A 12,527-nucleotide genomic window follows, 5' to 3' on the forward strand; every position below is an offset into this window, starting at 1 on the left:
TATTATTAAGCATTAATGAGTCCATTACTCATAATGAGGCAAAAAGTGTATTAATTAGCCAATATTTCAACATTTCCATTTGAATATTTCAGTGCATTTATCTTTTCATGTATAATGTGTATAATTTATATGATCTTAATCTTTAAGAATCATACATAGTTTTTGAATGTTGTCATGAAGTTAAAAATTGTATCATAAAACAAATAAATAAATAAATACTTTGAAGAGTTTCCATTTAGGTCCGTACTGAACTCTCTTCAGTATTCAAACATTTAGAAAGAAGTCATATTTCAAATAAAATAATTCTTTGGGGGATGATGATTTGAGCATTTTAAGCCTTTTTTACATAATAAACCCTTACCTCCTTATCTGTGGTCACTGAAGACAGAGCTATGGTCATCTCTCCGTCAGAAAACTCCTTCAGCCCCATAGTCAGCAGCTGCTCCAAGTCTACATACAGCCAGCACACACAAACAGACTAACAGTTATATATAACACACACAGAGAAGGATACAAAACAGTTTCACAACAGACAGAAAAAATTACACAAGCATGAATTTCCTCTCCAGACTTAGAGTTAATTAAGATGCTACACAGACTTTTAGCAATCATGTGTCCTCACTCCTCTGTCAACAGTACAACATGGAGCAAACCTTCAACTACAGGAAATGCGTCTCATTTTTGTTTTTAGATCCAACATACCCACTCACACAGGCGTTTAAAACACATACACAGACTGTGCCTGATTGACAACTCCCACTGTCTTGTTAGCTTTGTTGCATCTATTAGGGTGAGCACATAATTCCCCCAAGGCTCCACCCAGCTTAAATAACACTGGGTCTATAACACTGCTCCACCATATACTGTAGATGGATTGCACAGGGGTAAATAATAATATTAATAATGGTTTTGTATTTGAATTTTGAGTTTGAGTTCAAACTTTTCCTCCTATGAAGTTTATTAAATCTAGAAAAAAATGTAAAATGTTCTTAAATATTTACATCCCTTACACAGATGTACCTGTGACAAAGCTGTGACAAACTGAACTGACTGATAATAATGAAGTTAGCTTGCTGAAATAAACCAATTTAGACTAAAATAAATACTGTTTTTGACCTGGCACTTGATCAAGGCCCAACCACTCAGCCTTACTTCCAGTTTGTTCCAGTGGCCACATCTTTTAGTCTGGTATCCAGTTCTCATGATGCATCCATTATGATAGACTTTCTGTTTATTTCTTGATTGTTTTTGATGGGAGTGCATTACCAAGTATTTACTAAAGAAGACGTTATGTTTCAGTGGTGTAACGCAGCTGTGTAGCTCACTCAAATAACAGGTGCAACCCAGTTTAAGGTCCTAGTATTGTAGAAATATATTGTTGCCATGACTGACTAATTTTATTAATTACTCCTGTGCTTTTTCCTGTTAAGACGATAAAGTGATGACAATATGATGGATTCTCTATCACAGGACAAAACACAGTCTATATACCTTTACTGTGTTAAACTAAACACAACTGGTCTGATTTAAATACGCGCATTGTGACTTCTCATTTTCAGTCTCACCTGTAGTGACGTCACCCCATTGCTCCAGGGTTCTCTTGAGCTCCTCGAGTTGTGCTGACCGACGGCCATGTTTCATCCACAAAGCTTCACTTTGCAGCCGTAAGGCCTCTGAAGACAAACAAGCCCATAGAGTAATGATGCATCCAGCGTGCACGTTCTGGCTCTTCTTCATAATGTTATCTCAGTTCAGTGTAGGTTCAATGATGCTGACATAGCAATCTGGATTCAGGCCGCTGATGAATTTCTGACTTTTTAGAAACTGATTTACAAGCTTGAACTTCTGGTGTAGTGCTAGCAAATACCACTGTAATAGTTTGGCCTTAAGCCCAGAAAAGCAGCTTAAATTGAGTAGCATATGGCTTCAGGAGCTCTCTATTAGACATTATCTTGAGTCCCTCTTTAGTTAGTTTGGTGTGTGACCTCTACATATATTAGAGGTCCTCTGCTCTTGCCTTTAAGGATCTTCAAAAGTCATATCAATGCAATAATTAATTAGTAGTACTGATCAGAAAGTCATAAATTATTAAATACCCTTTTTATCTTTTGTGTTGAGCTGAAATAGATAAATAATGATGAAGACTGACTCTGTCCCTTATCTCCAAATTTTTGATTAAGTTGCTGAATCCCATAAGTTGCCATCAGGGATAAACAGGAAATGTTCAGCCAAATAGTTTTAGTCTTTTTGTGCATTTGTGTGAGTAAGTTTAGTAAAGGTTACCCTTTCTGCTGTTCATACAGACTATAATCACAGTTACAGAGATTTTTTTCAAAATGTATTTAAAAATCTGACTGGCTTTTTAATGTCTACTGTACATTGTGGGGGCTCTGTAAATAAAACACTTATAATGTAGTTCAGATAGCTATAAATGAGGCTCAGGAATAGAGTTCAGCTACCAACCTCTTTAGGAATCATTGATCCTGAAAATGCACTGTCCAAAGGACTCTCACAAAGAAATATGAGAACTGGCCTACACACAGTACATTATTGTCCTGCTCTAATCATCTTTCTTTTTATGTCTCCTCTGCACTTCACTTTTTTGCTCTTCTCACTCCATCTACCTTAATTCATTTTTTTTCTGTCTGTTCTCCATCTGTCTGTCTTTGAACAAGAGATGGGAGAGGAGAAAAGCAGCGGAGCATTACTGAACAGAGATCAGTCATGTCTCCTGTCCAGCCTTTACACGGCTGCTTAACACTGACAGCTTAACACTGAGCACCTATTTGGCAGGCTGACTTAACAACACACACACTCCAACCAACATAGAGTAGTAGTATATCAGGAGAGTACATATGCAAAAAAACTCAGCCCTTCACTGCTTTTTAATGTTTTCTCTATAACTGGCTTTCTTTCTTTCAAACATTTGTAACTATTGTATCTGTCAAAACAGTAATGACTTTAACAGTCTTTCTGAGCTGTTTCTTACTCACACTCACCACCCTACATTTCTCTCTTTCTCCATCTCTCCTGGTGGGTGTTAAGCGAGTCATGTCAGGGGATTTGTGTGTGTCCTCCTTCATCGCCCCATTACTCCCCCCGGGGGGTGCCTGTGCCTCCCTCACCTCTGAGAGCCTCCCTCAGCGCTGCTCCGATGTGCTCCACTGCCTCTTGAAGAATCTCCCTGGCGACTGTCGTCACCACAGATGATGCCCCATTATCCGCCGCATCCTGCTGCCCATCATGATGGACCACTCGCAGGATACTGGACTCCAAAGTGTGGTACTCAGAGCTGGGAGAGCGGGAAGACAGGGGGTCAAGAAGATGTGGATGGCTGCAGGGGCAGGAACCATGATTGTGATGCATTTACATAAATATAGCTCCGCTTTGGGTCATGAGGGATGAACACATGCAGGCCTGAAACACACACCCAACAGTCTCATTTTTGCATTAACAAATACAGCCTTCTCAGCCAGAACCCAATGTTTCTGGGTATGTTTTTGGTCTGCATATGTGCGTGTGCTCCAGCATCACCTGTACACACATTACACAGTACCGATAAGCAAAACATAACACATCTCAGATTCACTGAAGCTACTTTCGGGTATGACTTCAATAACTTTTCTGGTATCTCATCTGTTAAACAGTTAAAGATCACCTCAGGCTATCTACAGACTGATGTGGTGTGTGCTTTAACATTATTTGCATATGTGAATGTGTTTACCTGTCTAGCAGTCCATCTCTCAGCAGTGTGAGTGAGAGTTTTCCAGTGTGATGAAGCTTCACAAGGTCTACATCATCCCACCACAGCAGAGAGCTCTCACAAATTTTTACCCTATGCAGATACCTCACCGTCTCCCCGGGCAACACAGCATCACATCGCCTGCCGCACAAAATCGGTAGACACACTCCACCAGATGTTTCCCTCTGGACCACACAGACATATAAAGTTCATGAAACCAGACACATTTAAAAATGATGAAATAGAGTCACACTGACACTGAATAAGGTCAATTTTGAGTGTTCTGTTAGTGGACAGTATTTTCTCACAATGCTATGGATAAAGAAATAAATTGTTGATGGGGGTGAATCAGTTACAGAAAGATATAGGAAATCATAGAATATGTATTTAGGTCAAATTATTTTCATGTCTATTTGTAAAGTTCAATTGGTTGAGATTTTCTAAAATTTGACTGATGTCCAACGTTGGATGTGTTGTGCCATTTATTATAATTATAAGAAAAAGTAAATTATTTTTTGCATACTAACTGCTAACTGCGATGACTAGTATATAGTTTTGGACCCGGTGCAAGTTTCAGCAGTCGGGGTTGACAATATACATTCACTTAATAATTGTTTAGGTAGGAAACATGCACACAAACATCAATAATTCATGTTACCTGGCTGAGGTGTAGTGCTAAGCACAGAGTTGCGGCTACCGTGTCAACATTTGGCTCTGGCCCGCCTAAAACAATGTGGATGGGGTCCTGTGATGCATCTGCCTGGAAACAAACACAAAAATATACAGTGTAAGGTTAATGTGTCTATGGTTTGGTGATTTTTTCATTTTCAAAATGTGCTTGGCAGGACATCTTTCAGTGATGCAAAATCTGTTTCTTTTCCAACATGCCACAGGGGAAGCAGGTGACAGTACTATACATTATTGTTTGAATTGAGAGCTGAAACCCATCAGGCCAACATGACTGTGTTAGATAACTGCACCACTTTGAAACCAACACTATGCATTAATAATGAAATCATTGTGCTGCAAGGTTTAGCTCATACTTGAAAAAGAATACTATTCAGCATGCACTACACTACAGGACACATTTAGTCAGACAGCAAAGCAGTGATCTCTATTAGTGAGAGAAACTTTATCACCCACTCGGAGTAACATGCTTTATCAGGGAAGTGATGAGTTCCATCAATTTTACTTAACAGTGCAGACAAACACTCCTCATTTAGGTTAAGTGGACATTAATGGCAGCTCCATTAAGTAGATTAAACATTCATCTCTGGGTGAAAAAAGGCAGAAAATTAAGTTTCCTCCTTCATTTGTTGAATGGGATTAGATTTTAATATGGTAGATAATTCATTCATGTCTTTCAAAGCATTGGTATTTAAATGCAGGTATACACATGAAGCTCCATGATGTCCCACATTCACAGGACAGATCTGTGCATAGTTAACTTACAAATGTGCTTGCCATACTTCCTGACTCATTACTCGTACAGTAAAAAGGAAACAGTGCAATCATTTTTGGTAACTGGGAAGAAAATCACCAGCAACCATCCTCAGCCTGCTATGTGTGTGTTCTGTGCCAGTCTGTCTCATCTAAAACAGATAAGCTGACTCACTACAAGCCTGCCCTGCAGCCTGCGCCATTAATCAAGAAACAAAATGTGGATATGTAATGAATATCTTTTCTATCTGTAGCTCATCTTTATCGGTTTGTAGGAAGCTCTGATGGGAAACGACAGAGCAGTGAGGGGGAAGAGGCAAGTTTATAGAGAGACTCGTAGGAAATGCTATACACACATACAAATATAAAATTGAAATTCTTATCACCACAGCATATGTACAGATGTATTTATCTGTGATAATGATAATATGATCTTGAATACGGTTTAGATTACTGCTTTATACATTGGTTTTATCATTTTGTCACTGTAGTCATAGAAGACTGCTGATTGGTTGGTTTTGCTCCTGGGCGGGTACCAATGTGATAAATACTAAACGTCATTGGTCAATTCACATGTCAGTCAATCCGCTGGATTTGTTACGTTTGTGACGTTTTCATACCGTTGACAAAATGTGTAAACCGTGGAGCTATCACTGCTCGTTTGGTTTCGATATGCTTGAGCTTGATTAATCAGTGGACTTTTGTTCTTAAAAATAAGTCCCGATGTGTCCGTGGGTTTCTGGTTCTGACCCACAAATTCCGGTTTACTATGTGGAGTCAAGCTAACAGGTAAGATGCTAACTACCACATGCTAACTCTGCCATGTCTGTGCCGTAAAAACTATAAATAAAATACCAAGTGCAGTCTAAAAGAGGAGTCTTCCAGTATTAAACACATTAAAATGCACATATATTAATACAAAATATGAAACTATTAAAAATATGAATTTATTAATTGTGAACGCGGATGCTGTGTTTAAAGGCTAACGCTAGCTAAATCAATATAGCTACGAAGTTTGTTCTTCGTGAATGTGTAGTCAGTGGGTAACAACAGTGAACACACTGGAAACTTAGCTAACACTTAGAAAAATTGTTAATGTGTCTAAAGTATAATGAAATCTGGTCATTTAAAGGAGTTCAATGCCACAATTAGATGAATAAAATACTAGTAATAATATATGCAGAATAGACCTAGTATTTCCTGTCTCTGATTATAGGGCCTTACGATCAGGCCAGATAGATCAATAAAATGAGAGAAGAAAAGAGAGACCAGGGAGGGGAGGAAGCTAGAAACTGCTGATGAGAAAAAAAAAACATGTAGTGAGATTGGAGGAAGAAGGGCAAAGATTTAGAAGAGGCTTACAAAAAAGGGGGCCTGAAATATAAGGTGCATGAGTAGCCATCTGGTAAGTTAGGTGTGGAGGTGTTAGGGAAAGGGAACTGGGAAAAAATAGGAGACAGGTGAAAAAATGCGATAGGAAGAAGAAAGAGAGAGAAGGAGGAAAACGTTAGATAAGGGGGAGTGAAGGTGTGAGTGAGAGAAGTGGAAAGGGAGGGAGAGAACATGGCCAAGCGAGGGTGGAGGGAGCAATAGACAGAATAGAGAAGATGTGTGTGAGAGAGAGGCCATGGGGGAGGAGGTCTGCAGCCAGCTCCTTCATAGGAGGCAGAGAAGGAGAATAAATCAATACTGGATAGGAAGAGAAAAGGAAACGATGCATTAGCAGAAGAGGCCACTCACTGTCTGTTCTACTGTAGCAGGAGACTCGTGTGTGCGTGTGTCAGTGTCAGTATGTGTGTACACAAGCATATATTGGCCATCTGATATCCTTCAGCATGCATGGTCTCCCTCTGAGCTTTATCTTCCTGTCTCACCACATCCTATCCCTGTCCTCTCCATTCTTCGTATGGCCATTGCATATAATTTAGGTCTCTTTAAGATGCCCAGCTGCCTCAGTTTATCTTTTCAGCCAAATATCACTGAGGAGATTTACTAGCCTACAGTAATTACTTCATATATAAAAACTGTTGACATATTCTTTAACATAACATAATTTAAATGTATTCTGAAAAGGTAAACGTTTACAAGTTTGCAACTATTGGAGCAGCTGCAGCCTATCTAAGCACGTTAGGTGGAACACAAGGAAACACCTTGAATAAGTCACTAGTTCTTAAAAGTGCTCAAAGAGATATCTCTTCTAATACTATTGGATTGGAGGAGAGAACTGAAGCACCTAGAGGATGTGTTTTAACTCTGAAATAAACAAGTTGTTCTTACTGGGATGTCACAGCTACCGATCCACAGTAGCACTATTTACACAGCATACACCCATGTATTCACAAAGATGTACTTTGTGATAAGTATATGTTTTTAAAGTTATTTTCTGAGATTAGGGTTTTATGGCTCAACAGCTGTGGTCATGATGTAAAGACTTAGAGGAATGAGAAGCAGTGAATTTTAGTTAAATTGCAAATTTTTGGTTTTGTAATTTTTAAAATTTTGACATAAAGTCAAAAGCCAAAGTCCAAAAATCCCATTTTATTTGTTTGTGTGTGTTTTGCAGGCTGAGGAGGACAGATGCTGGAAGTCCACTCAGCACATTGCTTCAGCCTTGTGCCGACTGATGTGAAGAGGCGTGTGCCTTGGAGCTGTACAGAGAAAAATGAAGCGAGAACGAAAGATAAGTAAGCTCTAAGAGCCAGGCCAATTAGAAGTATGGGTGTTTTGGACAGTGGCCATCCAGGGAGTTGAGAGAAACAGAGGCAGGATAGAGAGTGGTCAGCAAAAGAGCGAATCACCAAAGTTTATATTAAAGAGGTGGAAGAAGGAGATAGTGTGTCTGTGTGTGAGGAAAAAAATCGTTGCTAATCATGGCATGTGTTCCATTTATTATTTGCAACCTCCATGACACTCATCAGTTGCCCTTGTTATCACTCAGTTACCCTGCTGTGCTCTGATGTACTGATTTGTTTCTTTGATCTTTTCTTCTACTCAGCTTTCCCTGCATTTATGTTAAGTACATCCCCGATAAAAGCTCTTATAATATAAGCTCTTAAAAATTTCATTCCAGCCAGCTGTCCATATGCGTGTTCATATTGTGCTGACAGTCATCTGTTTACTTAAATAGAATATTCTAACTGAAAAATAAATGTAGATATAATTAATTAAGAGAATAAGGCAAATACAAAAGTATGCATATTTATGTTTTGTTTTACAACTCGTAACTGCAAAATCATAAAATTCTGGTTTTTTCATCAATAAATCAGCTTTTTGTAAACATGAACATCATCAACAATATGTTATGACTTCAGTGGCTGGGAAGTGTACAGTTTGGGGTGTCTGTGAAAAATTTCTCTGAGCTGTCGCATGCACCAGAAAGTTCAGACAACATATTTACTGTATTTTACAGCATATGGTAAATAGATCATAGAAAAGCTACTAAATGAGGTTTAAAATCAGCTTTAAACTCAGCTGCTTGAGAATGAATGTGGAAACACAGACTTTAAAGTTTTTAAAAACAAAACAAAACAATCTACAAGATCATGTGATATGTTTGAACGATCCAGAACGGCTACATGGACTATATATGGATTTTCCCTGGCAGTATTGCATGTAGAGAGTTATCATCAAGGAAATCACACTGCTGTTTATGATGTGCAGTATTGTAATTGTTGTGTATGCCAATGTGAATAACAATAATACTGATGTGTCACATGATTGTGTGTATGTGTGTTTATGTTTTATGTAGTGCATGAGAAACAGAACCAAGTCAACTCAATGAGAAAAACCACAAAACCATTACTACTGATAAGCTCTTTAGTGCCAACAGGTTACAGCCAAATGCAAAGATGCCTGCAAAGTAGCAGTGCCAATATCAACACTGAGTCATCACAAACACTGGGGTTTGTTTACAGCTCAAAACCTTTGGGTGGACTACAACTGATTATATGGTCATGCCATTAAAACAAGCATGTGTTGAAACAGCAGTTTTAGGGACCCCTTGGCGTCAACATCTGTGCAGGTGTTGTACTACTCACACGCTAACAATACACAGAAATGTAAAAACAATACCGTATAATAACATATTTATGACCATATGTAAATTATGTATGTCTGGTTATACAGTCATGTGGTGTATATCATTTAGGTTTCTTTTTAATGTGAGACCAGACATTCAGTCCTGGATCCAATGCAAATTATGAGTCAGTATCTGCAGAGCACCCAGATAGCAGGGAAGGACAGCCTCTGGCTAAACTTGTTGATGTCACGCCTCCCCCTCATTAGAAATCAGCTCCTCGTTCAAATCCACACACTCATGTTCCTGCAAACACAAGCTAATAGTATTGGGCCAAATACGCCTTCGTTTCCCCTATACTGCCATAATTGTCGATCTACAGGTGCTTGGGGGACCGAAGGGACGTGAGAGGCTTTTGCCGTGCGCTTTTTCAGCAACAGGAACCCAGCCTGTAGCACAGCAGTAGCAGCCTTCCCGTCATAGTCTCATTCATTATACCCACAACCCGGTGTTACCACCACTGAAGGCTGTTAACTCACCCCGAGTCTGCTCTGGACCCTCCGCAAATACTCTTCCATGTCGGCCTGCGTCGCTACGGTTCCGCTGCAGACCTCCACACACCAAGTGGCCGCGGATGTGTGTTTGTCTGCCTGTGTGTGTGTGTGTGTGTGTGTGTGTGTGTGTGTGTGTGTGTGTGTGTGTGTCTGTATATGTGTGTTTTTCTTTCTCCGCATCCGAGTGTCCCGCTGCGCTCACACTGCAGCACTCTCTGCTGCTGCGTGTGCCGCTGGTCCTCCCCTTCTCTACGGGGTGAGCCCACCACACCGAGCAGTGGGTGTGACAGCAGGAAGAGGAGATCCGACGGAGGCGCGCTCGGTGATTCGACCGCGCTCCTTGCGGTAGGGACCCCCCCCTCCTCCTCCTCCTCCACCACCATCCAACCCTCCCCCGTGAACACAGAGACACGCACTCCCCTATCCCGTACAAAGCCTCAGCGTCCACCAATGAATCAAACGTAGTGAACGACATAAGGAGTAGCACCCCAGCGCCACGGACAGCACCCTTTCATTGCCTGTGGCTGCACTGTCGATTCCAGCACCTTCGCTTTTCTGGTGTGCTGCATTTTTCTATTTGACGCAATGCACTGTATTACCTTATGGCACGTGTGTGTCTATGTCTGTGTGTGTGTGTGTGTGTGTGTGTGTGTGTGTGTGTGTGTGTGTGTGTGTGTGTGTGTGTGTGTGTGTGTGTGTGTGTGTGTGTGTGTGTGAGTGAAAGTGTCTCAGAGTGTGAGAGAGAGAGAGAGACAGGAAGCAGTTTAATTAACCTGAAAGATGACTGTGAATAACAACCAGAGAAAAACACCTGAAGAAGCTCTCTCTCTCTCCCTCTCTCTCTCTGTATATATAGATATATAGAGATACACATCTATATATCTCTATATATAGATAGATGTCTTTTTCTCTCACACACACATATACTTGTATCCTTATGAGGACATAGAGCTTTTCCTAGAGCCTTATCTTAACCATATAACCATAACTAAACTCAGTCCTAACCCTAACTTTCACTGAAACCTAATTATAAACATAAGCCTCTAATCATGTCTTAACACTCAAACAGAAATCTGAAAAGTGAGAAATGTCCTCACTCTGATGGAAATGTGCTCAAATAGTCCTCACAATGATATAGGTGTAAGTTCACAGACACATGCACACACACACATTGGGAAGTAAGCTGGTCCTAAAAGTTTACTATTTAAAATGGACAAGGCATTTATCATTTGGTCAGGATGCTGCCAGATTTAAATGTGTCTCTTTGTCTGTCTATGGAGGCCCTGGGGCATCTGTGTACATCCGTCTATGGAAAATCAATATTGACCACCCATTAAACACTTGTGTGTGTTGTGTGCATTGTATATGTACCAGCCAGTACATTTATCTTGGAGTAATACCACCTGGACCTAGGGATGTGATGCAGCAGTTTGTGATCATTAGATACAACTCTATGCACAAGCAAAATAAATTAATAACCTTCGATTTTGACATAGGCTCTTCAAGCAGATAGGGTCAGACCTTTAGATAATAATGCAGTACCTGCCCTTCCTTTTGGGGCCACTGGTGGACCCCACTGGGCAGTTCCACATTTTGCCCTGTTAATAATTCAAAATGAAACCATGCTTAGTACAAGTGGCTTGGAAAAGAGTAAAGAAGTTGAATGCTAGTTCAGGATGAGTTATGTTTTTAAATCGGTACACCATACTATATTAGACATATTGCCCTAGAATATCCAGAATTGTTTTTGTGTGTGCCTTTTTACTGTTGCTGTAGCTTTTAGTTGAGTTAGCTCGCAGCTGGAAGTCATCATAGCCTAACTCTTTTTACTGCAGTCGGCAATATTAGAATCTCTAAAAGATATCGCGGTTTCCCGTTAGTGGTGCAGGCAGTGATGCACTGGTCTTAATGGAAGCTGTGTTAGTGTAGGGAGCCAAAAGGTCTTTGTAGTCAAGCTAGACATAATCAATATGACTTCCAGTTACAATCTTCAGAATAAAACACTGATTAATGATTTGCAGTTATATATTGCGATAATAAAGTGATAGTACATTAGTAAGTTTTACAAAAGAATTGTTATTTACAGTATCTTTCCTGGAATATGTCTAAGTATACTGCATAAAAGTGTTAGCATCAAAACAGTTAGCGTGTTAGGCTTTTGTTGTGTCCATGATCTTTAAACCTGTTTTGTTACCTTTTCCTGAAGATTGGGATTTACTTCCCAGGAAAGCTTTCTTTGGAAAGCTTGAAGATTAAACCTGGCACATAACAGAGAAAACAATAGTCATCACTTCATCTTTCCTGTGTGATTTTTCAGTGTTGAAATAAAATAGTGAGTCAAATCAACAGGATGGGCCTACATGAACCTAATGTTTGAGTTGAAAGGGTAAAATTTTAAGCTTAAAAGTAACTGTTTTACTGCTGGTGACAGCTCTCTGCTTTTGGACAGTTATAAACAACAAGACAAAGTATGCAGATCTTAAAATAAAAAGTTAATTGTTACTTGTTATAGGAAAATATCTGAAGAGGTTAGGGTTTAAGGTTTCACTGTCCGATCTGAATTGCATTGTTGTGTTGATGAATGATCGCAGTCAAGAGACCTGTATTGACATCTGATGGAAATGAATAGACCTCTGTATCACTGTGTAGTTGCAGTCTGTTGCAGCATTATCAGCGTATTGTTGAAATGGATAATCCTTTAATACACTGTCTCAGAAACATAGAGATTCCAGTGACAGTATGTGAAAGCAGGTGTGAGGTAGAAGAAACTGCATGG

This window comes from Mastacembelus armatus, chromosome 9 (assembly GCF_900324485.2).
Source record: "Mastacembelus armatus chromosome 9, fMasArm1.2, whole genome shotgun sequence".
NCBI lineage: Eukaryota > Metazoa > Chordata > Actinopteri > Synbranchiformes > Mastacembelidae > Mastacembelus > Mastacembelus armatus.